This window comes from Apodemus sylvaticus, chromosome 5 (assembly GCF_947179515.1).
Source record: "Apodemus sylvaticus chromosome 5, mApoSyl1.1, whole genome shotgun sequence".
NCBI classification, from domain to species: Eukaryota; Metazoa; Chordata; class Mammalia; order Rodentia; family Muridae; genus Apodemus; species Apodemus sylvaticus.
Window position 1 is genome coordinate 220,781 of NC_067476.1, and position 16,552 is coordinate 237,332.

At 43.6% G+C, this 16,552-nt stretch overlaps 1 long non-coding RNA gene and 1 pseudogene across 1 annotated transcript; both read right to left on the reverse strand.

Moving 5' to 3' along the window:
• Positions 1 to 1,105: 1,105 nt before the first annotated feature.
• On the reverse strand, positions 1,106 to 7,399 carry LOC127685021 (uncharacterized). Its single transcript, XR_007977782.1, has 3 exons — positions 6,996 to 7,399; positions 6,080 to 6,158; positions 1,106 to 1,269 (listed from the first exon to the last, which is right to left on the reverse strand). It is a non-coding gene; the product is annotated as an uncharacterized LOC127685021 (long non-coding RNA).
• A 3,393-nt stretch (positions 7,400 to 10,792) lies between these two features.
• Positions 10,793 to 10,921, reverse strand: LOC127686625 (uncharacterized; annotated as a pseudogene).
• Between the last annotated feature and the right edge of the window lie 5,631 nt (positions 10,922 to 16,552).

Here is a 16,552-nt window from a genome sequence, read left to right on the forward strand (position 1 = left end):
GAGTAAGCATATTCTATGTTTCAGGTATTGTATCAATGAATAAGGAGAAAACCAATAAAAAATAAGCTCTTTGGAATTTAATTATTTTGAACTCATTTGAGTTAAATTATTTTGAACAATAAAATTATTTCTTCATAACTTAGAACCTGTTAAGCAATGCTATGCACTTGAAAGGTTGATTTTATCTCTGTATAAAGCCCAGCAGAGAAGACCCTAAAACTAAAAACTTTAATGATAATTTTCCCTGAGATGCATTCCTAGAAGGTACATTTGGTTCTAGAAGTCTGCCAATTTCTAAGACATTACATTTTCATACATATAGTTCCAGTAAGGATAATGTAAAAGACAAAGGAGAAAGTTGAAATAAAACATCTTATCAGAAACAACAAAATATTATACCATTGCTATACTCCTTTCAAAATTTACTGAAAACCTTTTTTAATGTAATAAAATTGGGGTAAATATTTTAGGAAGAATGAAGTGCAACTTATTTTCATATGTTGATATAGACATGAAACAATTTATCTACAAGATTAATGAGCAGTATTAGATTAATAAAACAGATTTTCAAATTTAACTAATATATAAAAATAGTTATAATTAGTATGCAAGGCTATATACCTATAAGGAAAGAAATGAATGCTAATTTTAGAAATGAATTCTTATTAATATTATCAATAAAAATTATACACACATAGCTTAACAAGTTAAGTACTTATATTCTAAATATACATGGCACAAACTATTAATTTCAGTACATAGGAAGAGAGACAGGCAAGATCTCTTTGCATTTAAGGTCAGCTTGGTCTGTAAAGAGAGAAAGGGAGAGGGAGAGGAAGAAAGGGAGGAAAGGAGGGAAGAAGGGAAGGATGGAGAGAGAGAGAGAGAGAGAGAGAGAGAGAGAGAGAGAGAGAGAGAACAAAATTAAATTGAAAGGCAAACTAGACTATTTGTAGTTTAAATATTGCATTATAAAGCACTATTCAAAATAAAAAAAAATTCTGACACTTACATTTCTGAGGCAAATAACAAAAGACAGGGATAGCACAGACCCATTTATTAACTATACAGCTAAAAATCATACAAAATGGAAGCAGTGAACAATAGAAAATTAATATTTATCTCAGCATACAAGTAGAACTATAAGTTTATTTAATTAAAAATAACTGTCAAAAACTATTTGCAGAAAAGGTAGGATGTATGTTTGCTGTTTCGAGTGGTCATGGTGAATAGTAGTCCAGGAACAGGCCAGGAAGCAACTGCCATAACCTAGAGACTGCCGAAAATCCCATGAATAAGCACATTGTCCAACCAGTTAAAGGTAAGCAAATGGAAATCAAGTTTTGGCTACAAATGAAAGCTTATTAAAACCATGCAAAGTTAAAAAAAATGGGCTTATCTCACTTTTTATAACAGTGAGATCCATGAAATAAAAACATTAATTATTTCAATATTTAGTTCTAGAACTATATATAGTTCTGGAACACACTCATAAAATTTACTAACATATACCATAAGCACAAAAGTCCATTATAAAACTATAAGTTGCCTATATGTAAAAATTGTGAGTCAAAAGTGATGTAATATTTGATGTAAGATAAGTATCATGGAAGAAATAAGTGACAAGATAGATCTAAAATATGAAAATTATGTGATGAATGAATGATGCAAAAGATGAGAAGAAAATTTACTCAAAAAATTTCTAAAATATACAGAGAATCCTTAAATCCAGAAATAAGAAACTGAAAAAATACACTAAAAATCAGCATAAAACCTCTCTGTACATTACTTCAAGTTAACAAACAATATGTTAGACCAAGGGAATGCAACTTAAAACAGAAAAAGGTCATACTTCATACCTATTACAATGGTAAAAGCCCAGTATATGATTAAAATCAAATGCTATTCAAGATTTGCAAGTGCTGGTGGGAATAAAAAAAATGCTTTGGAAAATATTTGACAGTTTTTTACAGAACTAAAGACACTTACGGTCCATTACACAACAATTCTGTTCCTTGACATTTATTCACAGAGTATGGTTGAAAACACATCCACACAATGTATCTCACATAGAGGTGATACATTTTACTCAAAATTTTCAAATCTTAGGAGCAACTAGATTGATATTCAGTGAATGGACATATAAATGACCTCTGGAAAAAAGAGCAGGTTTCATCATTAAACAGACTGAGTTATAGGCTATAAGAAGATGAAGGAACTTACATGTATACATCAAATAAAAAAGAACAATGTGAATGCTGAAGGTTTTTATCATTTCTCCTTTGTGAAATTACAGAACGTTCAAAAAGTTGAGGAGTAAAATGGCTGCCAACTTGTTGAGGATAAAGAAGTCTGAAGAGGCAGAATCCTACATCATTTTAGGGCAGTGACACTGTATGATGCTATAGTAGAGAATACATGTCACTGTATACTTCTTCAAGCTACAGAAGACACAGTACCAGGGACAACCAATGGAAACTCTGAATGATGATTTGTCAACTTAGTTTCTTCAACTGAAACAAATATGCTTCTATCATGTGATATGTTCCTTCTTCAGAAGCTTTTGCATCTATTTAACACCATGAGCTATAGAATAGATACCTGCTTCCCAATTTTTATGTAAATCTGAAACCTCTGCAAATATAGTCTGTTTAAATAAATAGAAAAGCTAAACAAAAGAAAATATTTTTAACAATCACTAACCATCTATTAGGAAATTAAAACTAAAACCATTCTTAGTCTACATCTTTAAATCTTCAGCTAAATAATGTAACATTTGTTCAATTTAAAGACAACTAAAAGTTTGTCCTAGAAAATCCCTTTATAAACACTGTATACACATGACAGTTTTAAATTTTCTCAATGTCCTAAAACCCTTAGAAATAGAATAAATCAGCTTTATTTTACTTTAGTCCAGGTCAAATACATAATCTCTTGAACATTGAATGTCTTACTGTAACATTCTTTGAATGTTGGTTGTACAAGCAGCAGCAGAGATATCTTAGAAGATTGTAGACACTTTGGTAGGTATGGTCTAGCCAGAGGAATTAGCTCACAGAGAGACCTGTGAGTTGTACCATCCCATCCATCTATCCAATATATCCCAGTCTACTACTCTGGCTCCCTTTCCTGGAAACGACAAGGTGAACTATACACCATCATTCTTGCCCTGCTACTCACTCAGCAGATATTTCTGGAACCCTGAAACAAGATAAATCCATTCTCCTTTAAATTGTTTTCACAGATATTTTACATACAGAAATCATAAAGCTAAAAAAATATATATCTAGCAGGGATTTGGAAAGCTTGATGCTTGAATCTATTTGTTTCTTGTATTCCCTAAGAATGGAACTGTCTGTGCACATTACTCACAAAATCAAATTTGAATTTTAGGGATTTAAATGTCCTATAAATTGTAGAAGATTTTGTGGAGGAGATTATTATCATTCTAGAGTAAAAAAAGACTATTTTTGAGAAATTAAGTATCAACTAATTGAAAATGAAACATTTGATTGCTCCTGTAACCCATGATGGTCTTCAAAAACAACTTGAGTTCAAATGAGATCATAAGTATCTGCATCTTGAAACACTATATTAATTTGGAAAGGAAACCACATAAATTGAAATAAAAAAATCTGAATTTCAGGCTTATAGAAATGAAAATTAATTGTTGATGACAAACATGTATACAAAAGATGCAAATAATTATACAAATCTTAGAACCAGATAATATGTAACCAATCTTATTTGTGTCTCATACAATTTTTGATATTTTGATTTTTTGATGATGTTACTCTTAAATACCACATAAAATAGAAATGATTAAGTTTATGGCATTACTGATAGCATGTAACTTGGTTTAATATTGAAGAATCACAAGTTACTCTGCATGGATTGTCAAAACCCCCATATTTGTTGTGTTTTGCTTGAAAATTTAACTATCAAGCGCAAATTCCGAAATAAACTATTTAAGACTGACTAAAGACTGCAGTCTTTACAAATCTTCCTAGTGTCGACAATTATCACAATGGCTTATGAAATCTGTCAAGCAAATGGAGGCATCTTATTCTAAACAGTGATTTTTTTACTATCGACTTAATTGAATCTAATTTACAATGCTCCAACAATTTATTAATTTTTTGTATGTGGAGAAAATCACTCCACTTTTTAATTACTGAGGCATATATGTATCATTTGTGTTTATCTTTACTTTTGAGTTTAACTCTTTCTAGCATATTAAATAAATAGTGCTAATAAAACAACAAAGGCAAACAAAAATCATCTAGTATTCTAAGAAACACACACACACACACACAAACAAAATAACTATACTCTAAGTCACTGCTCTCTAATAGAAATTCACATCTGTTAGCATTCTGTCTAAGCTCCACCCCGCAGTTACCTGGCAACACCTTGTGGGCCCACCAACTCTAAAAGTTGCTGCTTGCCCCTCTCCATGCTCTCTTGGTCTCTTGGTCCTCTCTTGCTCATTCCCTGCTTCCCTTCCCCCTTCTCTCCCCATTCCCTTCCTGCTCTCTCCCCAAGGCAGAAAATACCTGGCTGTTGCCAGGTAACTGTGGGGTGGAGCTTAGACAGAATGCTAACAATATCCATTTCTGCATTGTAATAAAGCAAGCAAGCAAACAAACAAAGAACAATAGCACCCTCAGTTATGTGTGAGTCTGCAGACTAAATGATCCAGGAACCTCATGCATGCATCTTAAAGTGAACGATGTCTACCTGGCTCTCCCTGTGCAGTAGCTGTTTTTCCAGTCTTGCTCTTGCTGACCAGATAGGGCACCAGGAACGCAGGCCTGGCTACCTACGCTGTGCTTAGATTGATCTGATTACAAATGAACATGTTTCCTTGAGAGCATATCTTTTTGAAAAGTTGTGAAGGAATGTAATAAATTCGAAAAATAAAATTTCTGAGGAGGAGTAAAGATCCCTTCCCTTGCGAGCTCAGAAGGAGCTTTACTTTACCCATTTTGGGCAGTTAGGAAGGACAGAAATATAGACAACTGGGTCTGGAGCCGCCCTTAGCAGCAGAGTGAATGGGTCTTATAGGTCGTTCTACATCTGCTTCTGAATAGTGTGTGCCTAGCACATAATGTGTGCTTCACTAAGTGAATGAATGATGGAGTGAATGAGTTTATGGATGGAGTTGTTCAGACTTTTCTCCTGGGTTTACCCTCTGGATATATTTGGGACTGGAGCCCGCTCCTCTGCATAGAGATTTCAGAAGCGGCCTAATGGGAAGGGTGGACCTTGGAGGCCCACGTAGCTATAGCTGTGACCTTCACACTTGCCTGTTGAAGGGAGTTCTTCTCTTCACTGTGTGAGCATCATGAATAGCCATCAAGTATTTGGTACATCTTTCTAAACTCCAAAATCTCCTGTCTACAAATATGCCTCCTCAGACCAACAAATAATAAAGGTCTGTCTGTCTGTAGAGTTTGTGGATATTGGCTTTGCTCCCTAGGCATGCAGAGCTTTGGAAAATGGATGGACTTTTGGAGTTGGCCAGTGAGAACATGGAAAGATGGGTCTGTCTGTTGGGCCCCGGGGTGGCCGGTCTCAGTGCACATAGCCAGTGTAGACAGAAGGGAATATTATCTAAGTAGGCACATGAACAAACATAGAAATGGCTTTGCTGGTTGTTTTTCCTGGGCCAAGACTCAAACTCTGCTGAGTGCTTGGTTTCACTGAGAGCTGGAAGGGGGCAGGTCAGTCAGAACTGTGGCTAAGGGAAATGGGAAAGGGGCAGACAATTTGTGCGATCCTTCAACACCCGGATTCAGAGTGAAGCAGTGAATGGGTGAAGCTTTGGGGAGCTGGGATAAAAGTGAAGTTCTGTCAGAACACGGACTGTGGGAGGGAGGGGAGGCTTCACAGCTGCCCCTGCAGAGGCTGCGGTGCTTCAGCTCTGGGAGGTGAGGACCACAAACAGAAAGGAGTGAAGGGGGAGCTCAGAGTGAGAGCTGTGCTCTGGGCAGCTCTGGTCACCCAGTCTTGGGAAGTTCTTGGGAAACTTCTCTGGGATTTATTTAATAACAACAGCTCATGTTGAAACCTTTACCTTGTTCCTTCTCTGTCTGTTTCCAGTCTTCATTGCTATCTCACAGCTCCAGAGCCATCTTTTTAAAAGGCACTATGTGCTGGAAAGGAATACCAAGAGAAACTAGCAGGACCGGGAGATTCACAATCTGCTCAAATTCAAAATCCTGGAGAGGTGATTCCACCCATGTTGGGATGAGCACTGGCAGATACTGTGTGGTCTCCCCAGAGACCAGCATGTCCAGCAAGGAACTAGAGGACTTGAATTCCTGATAGTCTAGCCTCCGCCTCCCAAGTGCCAGGATTACAGGTGTGGGCCATCACTGATGGCTTTGTGTATTTGGTCTAGTTACTTTTTCCACCCTTGCTACTGGTGATCAATTTCTAAAGCTCCCTTGAAAACATCTCCCTAGACTTATTTCCTGTTGATGAAATTTACTTATTTTGTGTATGTATGGGTGTGAGTGAAAGTGTGTGTGTGTGTGTGTGTGAGAGAGAGAGAGAGAGAGAGAGACAGAGACAGAGAGAGAGAGAGAGACAGAGAGAGAGACAGAGAGAGAGAGAGAGAGAGAGAGACAGAGAGAGAGAGAGAGAGAGAGAGAGAGAGAGAGAGAGAGAGAGAGAGAGAGAGAGAAAGGAGTCAGACAGACAGACAGACAGAGACAGAGAGCACTCCTATACCTGCACCTGAACTTGTGTGCCTTGGTGCAAGGTATGTTTGGAGGACAGAAGACAACTTTGTGGAGTTCTCCCCTCCCACCATATGGGCTCTGGGGATCAAACATATGTCAGCAGGCTTGGTGGCAGGTACTTCCACAGGCTGAGCCTTCTTGCCAGTCCCCATGGGTTAGTTTTACATAAGCTGTCTCTATGTCTCCAGCTCCCTCTGTTATCTTGTTTGTTTGTGCAATTTCCTTAGCATCCTGGCCAGCACCTACCTTCCTGTATCTGACCTGGTTCATGGCCGTGCTCACGGTCCATCTCCTGCTTGCACAAGCAGGGCAGTTTGTAGTGAGCAGGGCTTGGGGACACTCCTCTCATTTCCTGTCCCAGGAGCTTCCCTTCCTCACGGCAGCTGCTGCAGCCATAGGCTGGATTGAGGTATCACAGAGTCATCCAATCACCAGTGCCAGACCCTCTTTCCCCAGCAGGGCTAGGAGGCCTAGAGTGATGAAATCCCACCAGTAGCTGCACTGTGCTCAGCAGGAACCTGCGATAAGGTGTCTGACAGTTAAAGGGGCAGTCTTTGAGGTTGAGAGGCTGGGAGCCCACAGGAAGTGCCAAGCTGGTGTAGCTTTGTCTGGCACCCGTTCTGACAGAGAAGTTGCACCCTTTTGATTCATTTTCCCTCATCCACCATACACTCAATAAGGCAAATAAATGAACGAAGTCTCCAGTTTATTGATTTGCCCCCCCCCATCTCAACTCTCTCTCTACAGCTCCCTGCCCCTCCCCTACACTGCCTTCTCCCTCCTTCTCCCTGGGTGTGGGGAATGGGGGAGGGGTGGAGCAGAGCATTGCTGAGCTGGCTGCACATTCCTGCCAGTCTGTGAAGTCTGCACATTCCCTGGCCTGGCATACTTTACTGCTGAGCCATGTCTCTCCAGAGGCAAATTTCACGCGTGAAGTCTGCGAGCAAGTGATATTTCAGCTTAAATGTCTGAACTCACTGTCTTTCAGGGCCACACTGGCTCAGGCACCTGCTGAACCAAAACCCTAGGCTCTTTGGAAATGCTAATGGAGTTGCTAACACACCCTAACACAAAGAGGAAGACTACAGCCTTGCCCTGCCACCTCAGGGATTTGTGAGGCAAAATCTACACATTATTTACATGATTTGGAATTTCTACTTTATGTTTAATGTTTAATAAAATAAAGCGCCAGGCAGTGGTGGCACACATCTTTAATCCCAGCACTTGGGAGGGAGGGCAGGTGGATTTCTGAGTTCGAGGCCAGCTTGGTCTACAGAGTGAGTTCCAGGACAGCCAGGGCTACACAGAGAAACCCTGTCTCTAACGCCCCTCCCCAAAAGAAACCTTGTTTCAAATAAATAAAAACTAAGCAAGTAATTGCATACATACATACATACATACATACATACATACATACATACATACACACATACATACAAACAACAAATAATGAGAGCTAATGGCTGGGAGCTATCCATCACACCAATGCACACAGAGAGACATGCATCCACTCACTCACACGCATGCAACATACACAAACATACAATACACAACACACACACACACACACACACACACACACACACGGATATATTTTGAAATTAGATTAAATAGACAAAAAACGTTCTGGGGTTAACATTCTGCTGACAATCCATTAACAGAACAGGAAATTACAAACACAGGCACATATGCCGGGCAGTGGTAGCCTTTAATCTCAGCAATGGGGAGACAGAGGCAGGCGGATTTCTGAGTTCCAGGCCAGCCTGGTCTACAGAGTGAGTTTCAGTACAGCCAGGGCTACACAGAGAAACCCTGTCCAAAAAAAAAAAAAAAAAAAAAAAAGCCAGATGAAGGGTCAGATGTCAGATGTGCTGAAATTAGAGTTAGAGTTATGAATGGCTGTCAGGCTTGCCCTGTGGGTGGTGGTGGGACGTGAAACCACGAAAGACAGAAACAGGATAGGTAGGAGAAGAACGAGGATGTTAGTTAAACTTCCGTCATCCATTTTCCTGTTACAGAGTTGTGTCTGAGGAAGCTCCTAGTTACATGAAACAAAAACAATAATGGGGAAAACCATACCTGTGTGAACTAATTTTCCCATTTTATTTAAAGATACGCCATCATCTCTAAGGTACGCAGATCAAAGAAAGAATATTTCCAGGTTACACTTACAAATAAACAAGCAATCTCCACCATCACAACCAACACCACCAACAACAATACAAGTATGATTCTAGTGGTAGTGGCAAAGGGATGTAGATCACTGTAACTTTGTGGCTAGCCTTGTCTACAGATGGAGTTAGACGAACGGAGTTCCATCATGACTGATTGTGAGGAACAACAGCAAAAAGGGATTTTGGAATCGTCCATTTCTTGGCCACTTGCTGCTGGTATAGGAAATCATTCTGGTCCAAGACTCTTCAAGCTTATATATAGTATCCACTGTTGCAGCTTTTCTCAGTCTTTCCTCCATGCTCAGACTAAGGAGACTTGCATGGAAGGATGTGGAAATTGTTTCATGCCCCCTTGCCCCACGTGTCTGTGTGTGTGTGTGTGTGTGTGTTTCCATGGTCAAGCTAGGACCCAGCCCAGATTTGTGTTTCAGAGAGCATTACTTATTCCTTCCTTCCTTCCTTCCTTCCTTCCTTCCTTCCTTCCTTCCTTCCTTCCTTCCTTCCTTCCTTCCTTCTTTTTTCTTCAGACAGTGTGAATTACATTATCATTCTTAGTGACTGATATTTATGTTTATATAATTTTAACCTATTTTGACTGTCTAGCTAACTAACCAAGTAACTAAGTCTGCCTGGCATACAAGAGGAGTTCCAGGATGACTGATTATATTTACCTTTTATTATGCATTTTAATAAAAAAATAACAAAAATTTTAAAAGGTTCGATTCATCTGACACTTAAAAGTAATAGACAAAAAGCAAGAGAAAAACAGGTGGCTGTGGCTTCTTTCTGGTGGCTTTTCAGTGCCTTCTCACCGTTCTACACTGGTTTAGCTGCAGTTCTGGTCCCCTAGCGGCTGGGAAAGAAAGGAAAAGGTAGGTCACACCTCGCCATCATGGTGAGGTCAGTCAGCCGGCAGCTAAGATGGCTGCCATCCACAGGTCACCTTCCATCTTGGTGAGGTCAATGAGCAATCACACCTTCCGGGGAAACACACACACACACACAAATTGAATTTGAACTAAACACACAGTAAAGAAAAAGAAAAAATCTAAAACAGAGACCAAAACAAAACAATATCCAAAATAACCTTTCCTGGGGTTAATGAAATAACAGAACCGGGTGTGGCCATATATGCCTTTCATCCCATCACTCAGAAAGGAAGGAAACAGAGGCAATGCTGTGAATTGGAGGCAGGTCTGATCTAGATAGTGATTTCCAGGGCTATGTAGAGACTCCCCTGCCTGCCCCAACTAAGTCAATGAACAGGAAAAATATAACTATAATTATTAACCTGGGATAAAACAAACAATCAAGGGAAGGTGGTGCTGGGTGCCTGGTTTATGGTCTCTCTGTCTGTCTCTGTCTATCTGTCTCTCTTCTCTCTCCTTCCTCTCTCTCTCTCTCTCTCTGTCTGTCACTCTCTGTCTCTGTCTCTCCTCTCTCCTTCCTCTCTCTCTGTCTCTCCTCCCTCTCTCTCCTTCCTCTCCTTTCTCTCTTTCCCCCTCTCTCCTCTCTTTCTGTCTCTCCTCTCTCTCTCTCTCTCTCTCTCTCTCTCTCTCTGACCCCAGGTGTGTACCTGCCTGCCTTGCTGAACACTGTATTATGTAATAAACTCAGTAGTTTTAGAAGTCAGGAGCTGGAAATATGCAGATAAGATGGTGGGGTGCACTGGGCAGTGGGAAGCAGAGGCAGGTGAATTTCTGAGTTCAAGGCCAGGCTGGTCTACAGAGTGAGTTCCAGGACAGCCAGGGCCACACAGAGAAACCCTGTCTCTAACTCCCCCCCCCCCCCAAAAGAAACCTGAGCGGCCGGCTGTGGTCCTGACAGTGACCAAAAGCAAGAGAGGACACGACTGGGCGGAGTCCAAAAAGCCTACAGCACCCGGTATTCCCAGGCGGTCTCCCATCCAAGTACTAACCAGGCCTGACCCTGCTTAGCTTCTGAGATCAGACGAGATCGGGCACAATCGGGCGTGTTCAGGGTGGGACGGCTGCCACTCCGGAAAGCCCCAAGAGCCTGCTGCCGGCGCCCGCCCGCAGCCACTGTCAACGCTGCCCGCCCGCACGCCCGCCCGCCCGCCTGCCCACCAGCCCGACGCCGAGCCCATGCGAGTCCAGGGCCCCACAGACACATGCACTGTACCGCACCACACACCAAGAACCACACACACGCATGCACGGCCCTCTGCCCGGCCTGAGCCCCACGTACACACGCCAGCCCACACTGCCAGCCTACAACCTCCCCGAACCCCTTCAGCCCTCCTCTGGCCACCCCGATGGAGCAAGGGCCCAGACAGTGAGTGCCAGCCTTGGCCCCACAGAGATCTCTCCTTCTCCTGCTCCTCCCCTCCCCTCCCCTCTCCTCGCCTCCCCTCCCCTCCCTTCCCCTCCCTCCCTGAAGGTTCTTGGACCAACGTCCTCACCCACCCACCTACCCACCCGTGACTTCCTCTTGCCCCGGACGCACGAGGAGGACTAGGAGGACGGTCCAGCTTCTGGAATCTGGAATCGGGGGGCGCTGGGCCCCACCTCGCTCACTGCACCGTCCGTCCCTCTGTCCCTCTGTCCCTCCGTCCATCCCCGGACTGGGACCCTCAGCCTGGACACGCAAGGGAATTCGACCGACTGTGGATGGCTGGCATCCCATCCCACCCAGCATCCGTACAGCCACACCCAGCAGCACAGGCTAGCCTGGGAGCCAGGCACTCTCCCTGCCCTCCCTTTGGAGCGAGCGGGCGCACACACAATACCCACACAGGGGCACAATGCGCCCGAAACAAGCAAGGGCTTGCGGGCGCACACGGGTGAGAAAGCGCGATGGCCCAGACACACTACTGATGCACGGAAGTGGGAACTTGAGGACTGGTTACACACATGCCTGCACACACACGCACATTCACACACGCACTCACAAGCATGATCGCACTGCGTGGGCCCGTGTAAGCGCTTCCAGCCCCAAAACACACATGCCATCACACATACACACACATATATACACACAGCACTCCTACACTAGCGGGCTGGCACACCCACCCAATCCCCCAGGCACACACACACACACTTGTGTGTACTGGCTGATAAGAGCAAGTATGCAGGAAGGGCCCTCATGCTACACACACACACACACACACACACAGAGGCACATTAGCAGAAGGTAGGATGACAACACACACTCACACCCATCACACAGTCTCCTGCTTGCTCTCACACCCACACATACCAGCACATGAACTCACCCACCAGGGTCTACCAATTCACTCACACATAAATGTGCTAATCCTCTCAAAATTCACCCTTGCAACATTAGACAGAGACAGACAGACAGACAGACAGACAGACAGAGACACAAGACACAAGCAGACACACTGTCACAGGCCCCCACAGCTCCCTAGACCTCGTAAGGCAGGCTAAAGAGGTGGGTGGTGGCTGGGTTCCTCGGGGACTCCTCCCAAGGAGAGGGCGAGGGCAAGGGGTGGAGTAGCCTTTTCTGCCCCCCTTACTGGGCAAGGTGGAGTCCCCGTGTGGTTTGGGTGGGTGTTAGAGTCCAATCTGGGCTTGGTCAAATGGGGACAGGGTTGTGTTGCTGTACATTAAGGTGACTGTTGCTTACAATCCCCATGATTCTGCTGTGCTTGCCAGCTCTCTGTAATGGATCCCACAGGAATCCTGAGCCCAGACACCCAAGCCTGTGCTGCCTCAAGCAGTGTATATTGTGTTCATCCCCCAGCATCCCTCCTTTGTCTGCCCTTGAAGGCTCCTGGGGCCCTGACAATAGATTTCCAGCTTTTCCCCATTCATGACTGCCTGCGACTCAGAGGTCTCTTCTTCCTTGCCTGTCATCCTCTCCACAGGCCCGAGCAAGTTTGCCCTCTCCCACCTGTGACTTCCTCTGTCCATGTGTTTAGTCGTCTGCCACAGTCTTTGAACAAATATGTTTTCCTCACATTTACATTTTGGGTAAGTTGCTTGTTATGACACCAGGTAAATCTTCAGTTAGTAGAGTTACTTTTCATATGGGAACTCTATCTAGGGTCTTGTGATGGTGGGGACAGACTTCCAGCCTGCTGCCTTCCAGCCTTCCTGCCATCTTTCTTTTTCTATGTGTTTTTTCCCTTAACTTTTATTAGTGTGTTCCAGGGACAGTCTTTTCAGCTGAGCCAAATCCAAAATTTCAAATATGAATTGATTTTTTTTTAATTTATTTGTTTGTTTGCTTGCTTGCTTGTTTGTTTGAGTAGAGTTCACTATGTAGATGCAGCTGGCCTATAACTACTGTGAAGAGCAGGCCATTCTCCAACCTGCTTCTGTTTCTTTATTGCTGGCATTAGGGACAAGCTCCTCTGTATCCAACATAGGACTTTTAACAATAGAGATTATACACTGTATCTTGTCTAGCAGTATATAATAGTATTAAGAATTTAGGCTGGATTTGAGTTGTAGGAATACAGTACTCCTTCTAGCTGTCTGATTTACCAAAGAAGGCCATCTTGTAAACTACAAGGATACTTACAGACCTTCACCAAAATTGCAGCTTCTTGAACCATGTTATGCCTCCCTAACCCTCTGGGACCCAGACACATGCTCTCACTGAGGCAGGCTCTTAGCCTTTTTTTTTCTCTGAGTGCTGCTGTGAATGAGGGAGTCTATCAAAATTATCTTAAACATCATCGCATTTGTTATTCCCCTCCTCCTCCCCCTCCTCCCCATCTGGCCCAAGTTGTCTGGCAATATATTCTATTTGTAACCACCTTGGGCGGAAATCCCCCTTTGCCACTAATGCTGATCTCTGATGATCTCAGACCCCCAGGTGTATCCCTGGTTCCCTTGCTGAACTCTGTATTGTATAAACTCAGTAACTCTAGCAGTCAGGGACTGGAAATAGGCAGACAAGCTATTGGAAGGAAGGAAGGAAGGAAGGAAGGAAGGAAGGAAGGAAGGAAGGAAGGAAGGAAGGAAGGAAGGAAGGAAGGAAGGAAAAGAACAGATATACCAACACACACACACACACACACCACCACCACCACCACCACCACCACCACCACCACTCACATGACCAAAGGAAAGCAGTGCAAAAAATAATTACTTTCTGGCCAAAGTGAAAACAAATCACTTTGAAAAGGTATTCCTAGAAAAACAAAACAGAACAAAAACAAACAAACAAACAAGCAAACAAATAGCAAGGAAGCAAAGACAGAAATGGGATTTTTAACCATCCTACCACTTTTTAAATTTAACTCTGTATTTAGTCTTTGAAAAGGGTACAGTGGGTGGGCGGGCTGGTGAGTGAGGGCGGGAGGGCAGGCAGCGGTGGTGGCAAGGAGGAGAGGAACATTAAACAGAAAACAGAATGAGAGAGACAAAAATGTCGCCGCCACCCTCCTCTTCCATCATGTTTGGAGGCTCCCTTCTGCTAATTGTGCCTGTTCCTTGCCCCGCTAACCGACTGTTAGTCGCGTCCTTTCACTTAGAGAATGATTAAGCCTGTTTTCTCAGCTCCCGGCCATACTTTGGCTTTTGGGTGCCTGAGGGGGTCGGCCTGAGTCCAGCCAGCGTTCACTAGTTTCTGGCGAGAAACGGGAACTGTTTGTGCCACTCGGGAGGAGTGGTGGGTCCTCCAGTCTGGGATCCAAGGCCAGCCTGCAGCAGTTGCTGTGCAATGTGAGTGAGCTCCCTAGACCTGAGGGATAGCATCACCTGCACTTCATCAAGGCAGGTGAGACTCCCAACCAAACTGGTGCTGGAAGATTTCACCTTATGCCCTTTGGGTATTGGAGGGCAAGCTCCCAAAAGTCTGAAGTCCAAGAGGAGAGAAGATGTACCTGTGTCACTGAAGGAAGAACCTAACCAGGTTTTCTAAGGAACCTCTTGGCGGGTGTGTGAGTTCAAGACATCTTGAGCAAATCCCTCTGCTTTTCTAAAGAACATTCAGGTGTATTCTTAGCTTGCGTTAGGGGTGTCCGCAGAGTTGGGGCAGAGGGATAGCCAAGAGCTATGGGGAGGAAGTTTTGAAGGCCCAAGGAGAAGAGCACCATGGCTGCTGTGACATTTCTCCCATCATTGTTGAGAGCTTTTGGTGCTCTCAACAATTCTAGGAACTTGGCATTTGTCACTGGGCTTGGACAAGGAAGGTGGAGATAGGAGCATTAGAAACAGTGACCGTGGGGCTTTGCTTACGGCTTTGCTGAATTCCTTCCTTATGCGATCTCTCTGCATGGTGACTTTATTGTGTAATCTCCTTGTGTACTACTTTGCTTGATTACTTTGTCTTTGATCTAAGAACTGACGATGAGTTTTGGATGTACGTACAATAATATAAAAGAAGGCTGGGAAAGAATAAAGCTGCTTCAGCCTCTGTGTGGGCTGGAGTCCTGTAATGACGATGTCTGTTTTTCTTTTTCAATCCTCAGTCCCTCACTTGAGACCCTGTTGACTGACAGAGCCAGCTTGGTCACATCATGTTTTATTTGGTTTTGTTTGTTTGTTTGATTTTTCAGGCACTAATGGGTATGTTTACAAAGGCTTCCTTAATGAGAAGGACCTAGCTGAGGTGCATTCCTGTGCTCTCAACCTGTCCTCCATGTTCCGCTTGACCTCAGGCACCCCAAATGCCTTCCCAGATAGCCCTGGCCTCAGCAGGACTGTGGTTACCATCTCATCTCTGTGCACAGCAGTCCTTCAAGGGCTGGGGGCTCTACTGTGCAGGGAAGGCTGCCAGACCCATGCTGTACCAGGTCATTGCTCTTGAGAAACCCAACCTGATGGTGCTGAGCTATGCCCAGAGTAGGTGGCTGGTACTGACATTGCTATCGCCAGACCTAGCTGGTACCTATCCAGAGGCTGGGCAAGGAGGAGCGTCTGATCTATGTTCTCATTAAAGAATCCAAAAACTATAGTGCCACCTCCAGTCATGGCTCCTCACTTTGCAAGAAAATTACAAACTCCCAAGAGGTAGGAGCAGTCAGGGTAGAGGTACTCAGCCTTTGGAGTTGCCTGATTAGCAGATGGCCTAAAACACTGATACACATAAAAATTAACTAAAATTTAAAATAAAAAAATAAAATACCTTTATATGTTTAGCTGTTGGCTTCTCCCTCAAGGGACACATACTATTCCTCCATGTATCCCCAGTACCCAGCTAAGCTGTATAGAGGACGAACACAATAAATGTTCAAAGCCAAGCAACAACATTGTTGAGTGGTGATCATCTCAGGCTGTGCTGTGCTGTGCTGGAATACTGAATGGAAAGCAGAAATGGTGCTGGGATGGTTAAGAGAGGGGCCTGTTCTTATGGGAACTAATGGGTATTTGATTTTCTGAAAACTTGTCTTATCTGACCAACCTAATACAATAACACCCTGCCCTTCTTCTACACTTCAGATTTCAGTGGTCAGAAGGTAGCAACATGAGATAGACTGTGTAAGCAACTAAGGGGTGAGATCTAGTTTTCTGTACCTCTTTGGACTAGGACAGGATCCTAGAGACACAGAGGCAAAAAAGTATAATGCCCAAGAGAGGCAGGACCAGGATCTAGGCTTACTTCTACCTTCTCAATCTATGTTGGGTCTCTTCATGTTACCTACAAAATGCTCTATATACACACCCATGATATTTCTTGTTCCTCCATTCAGCT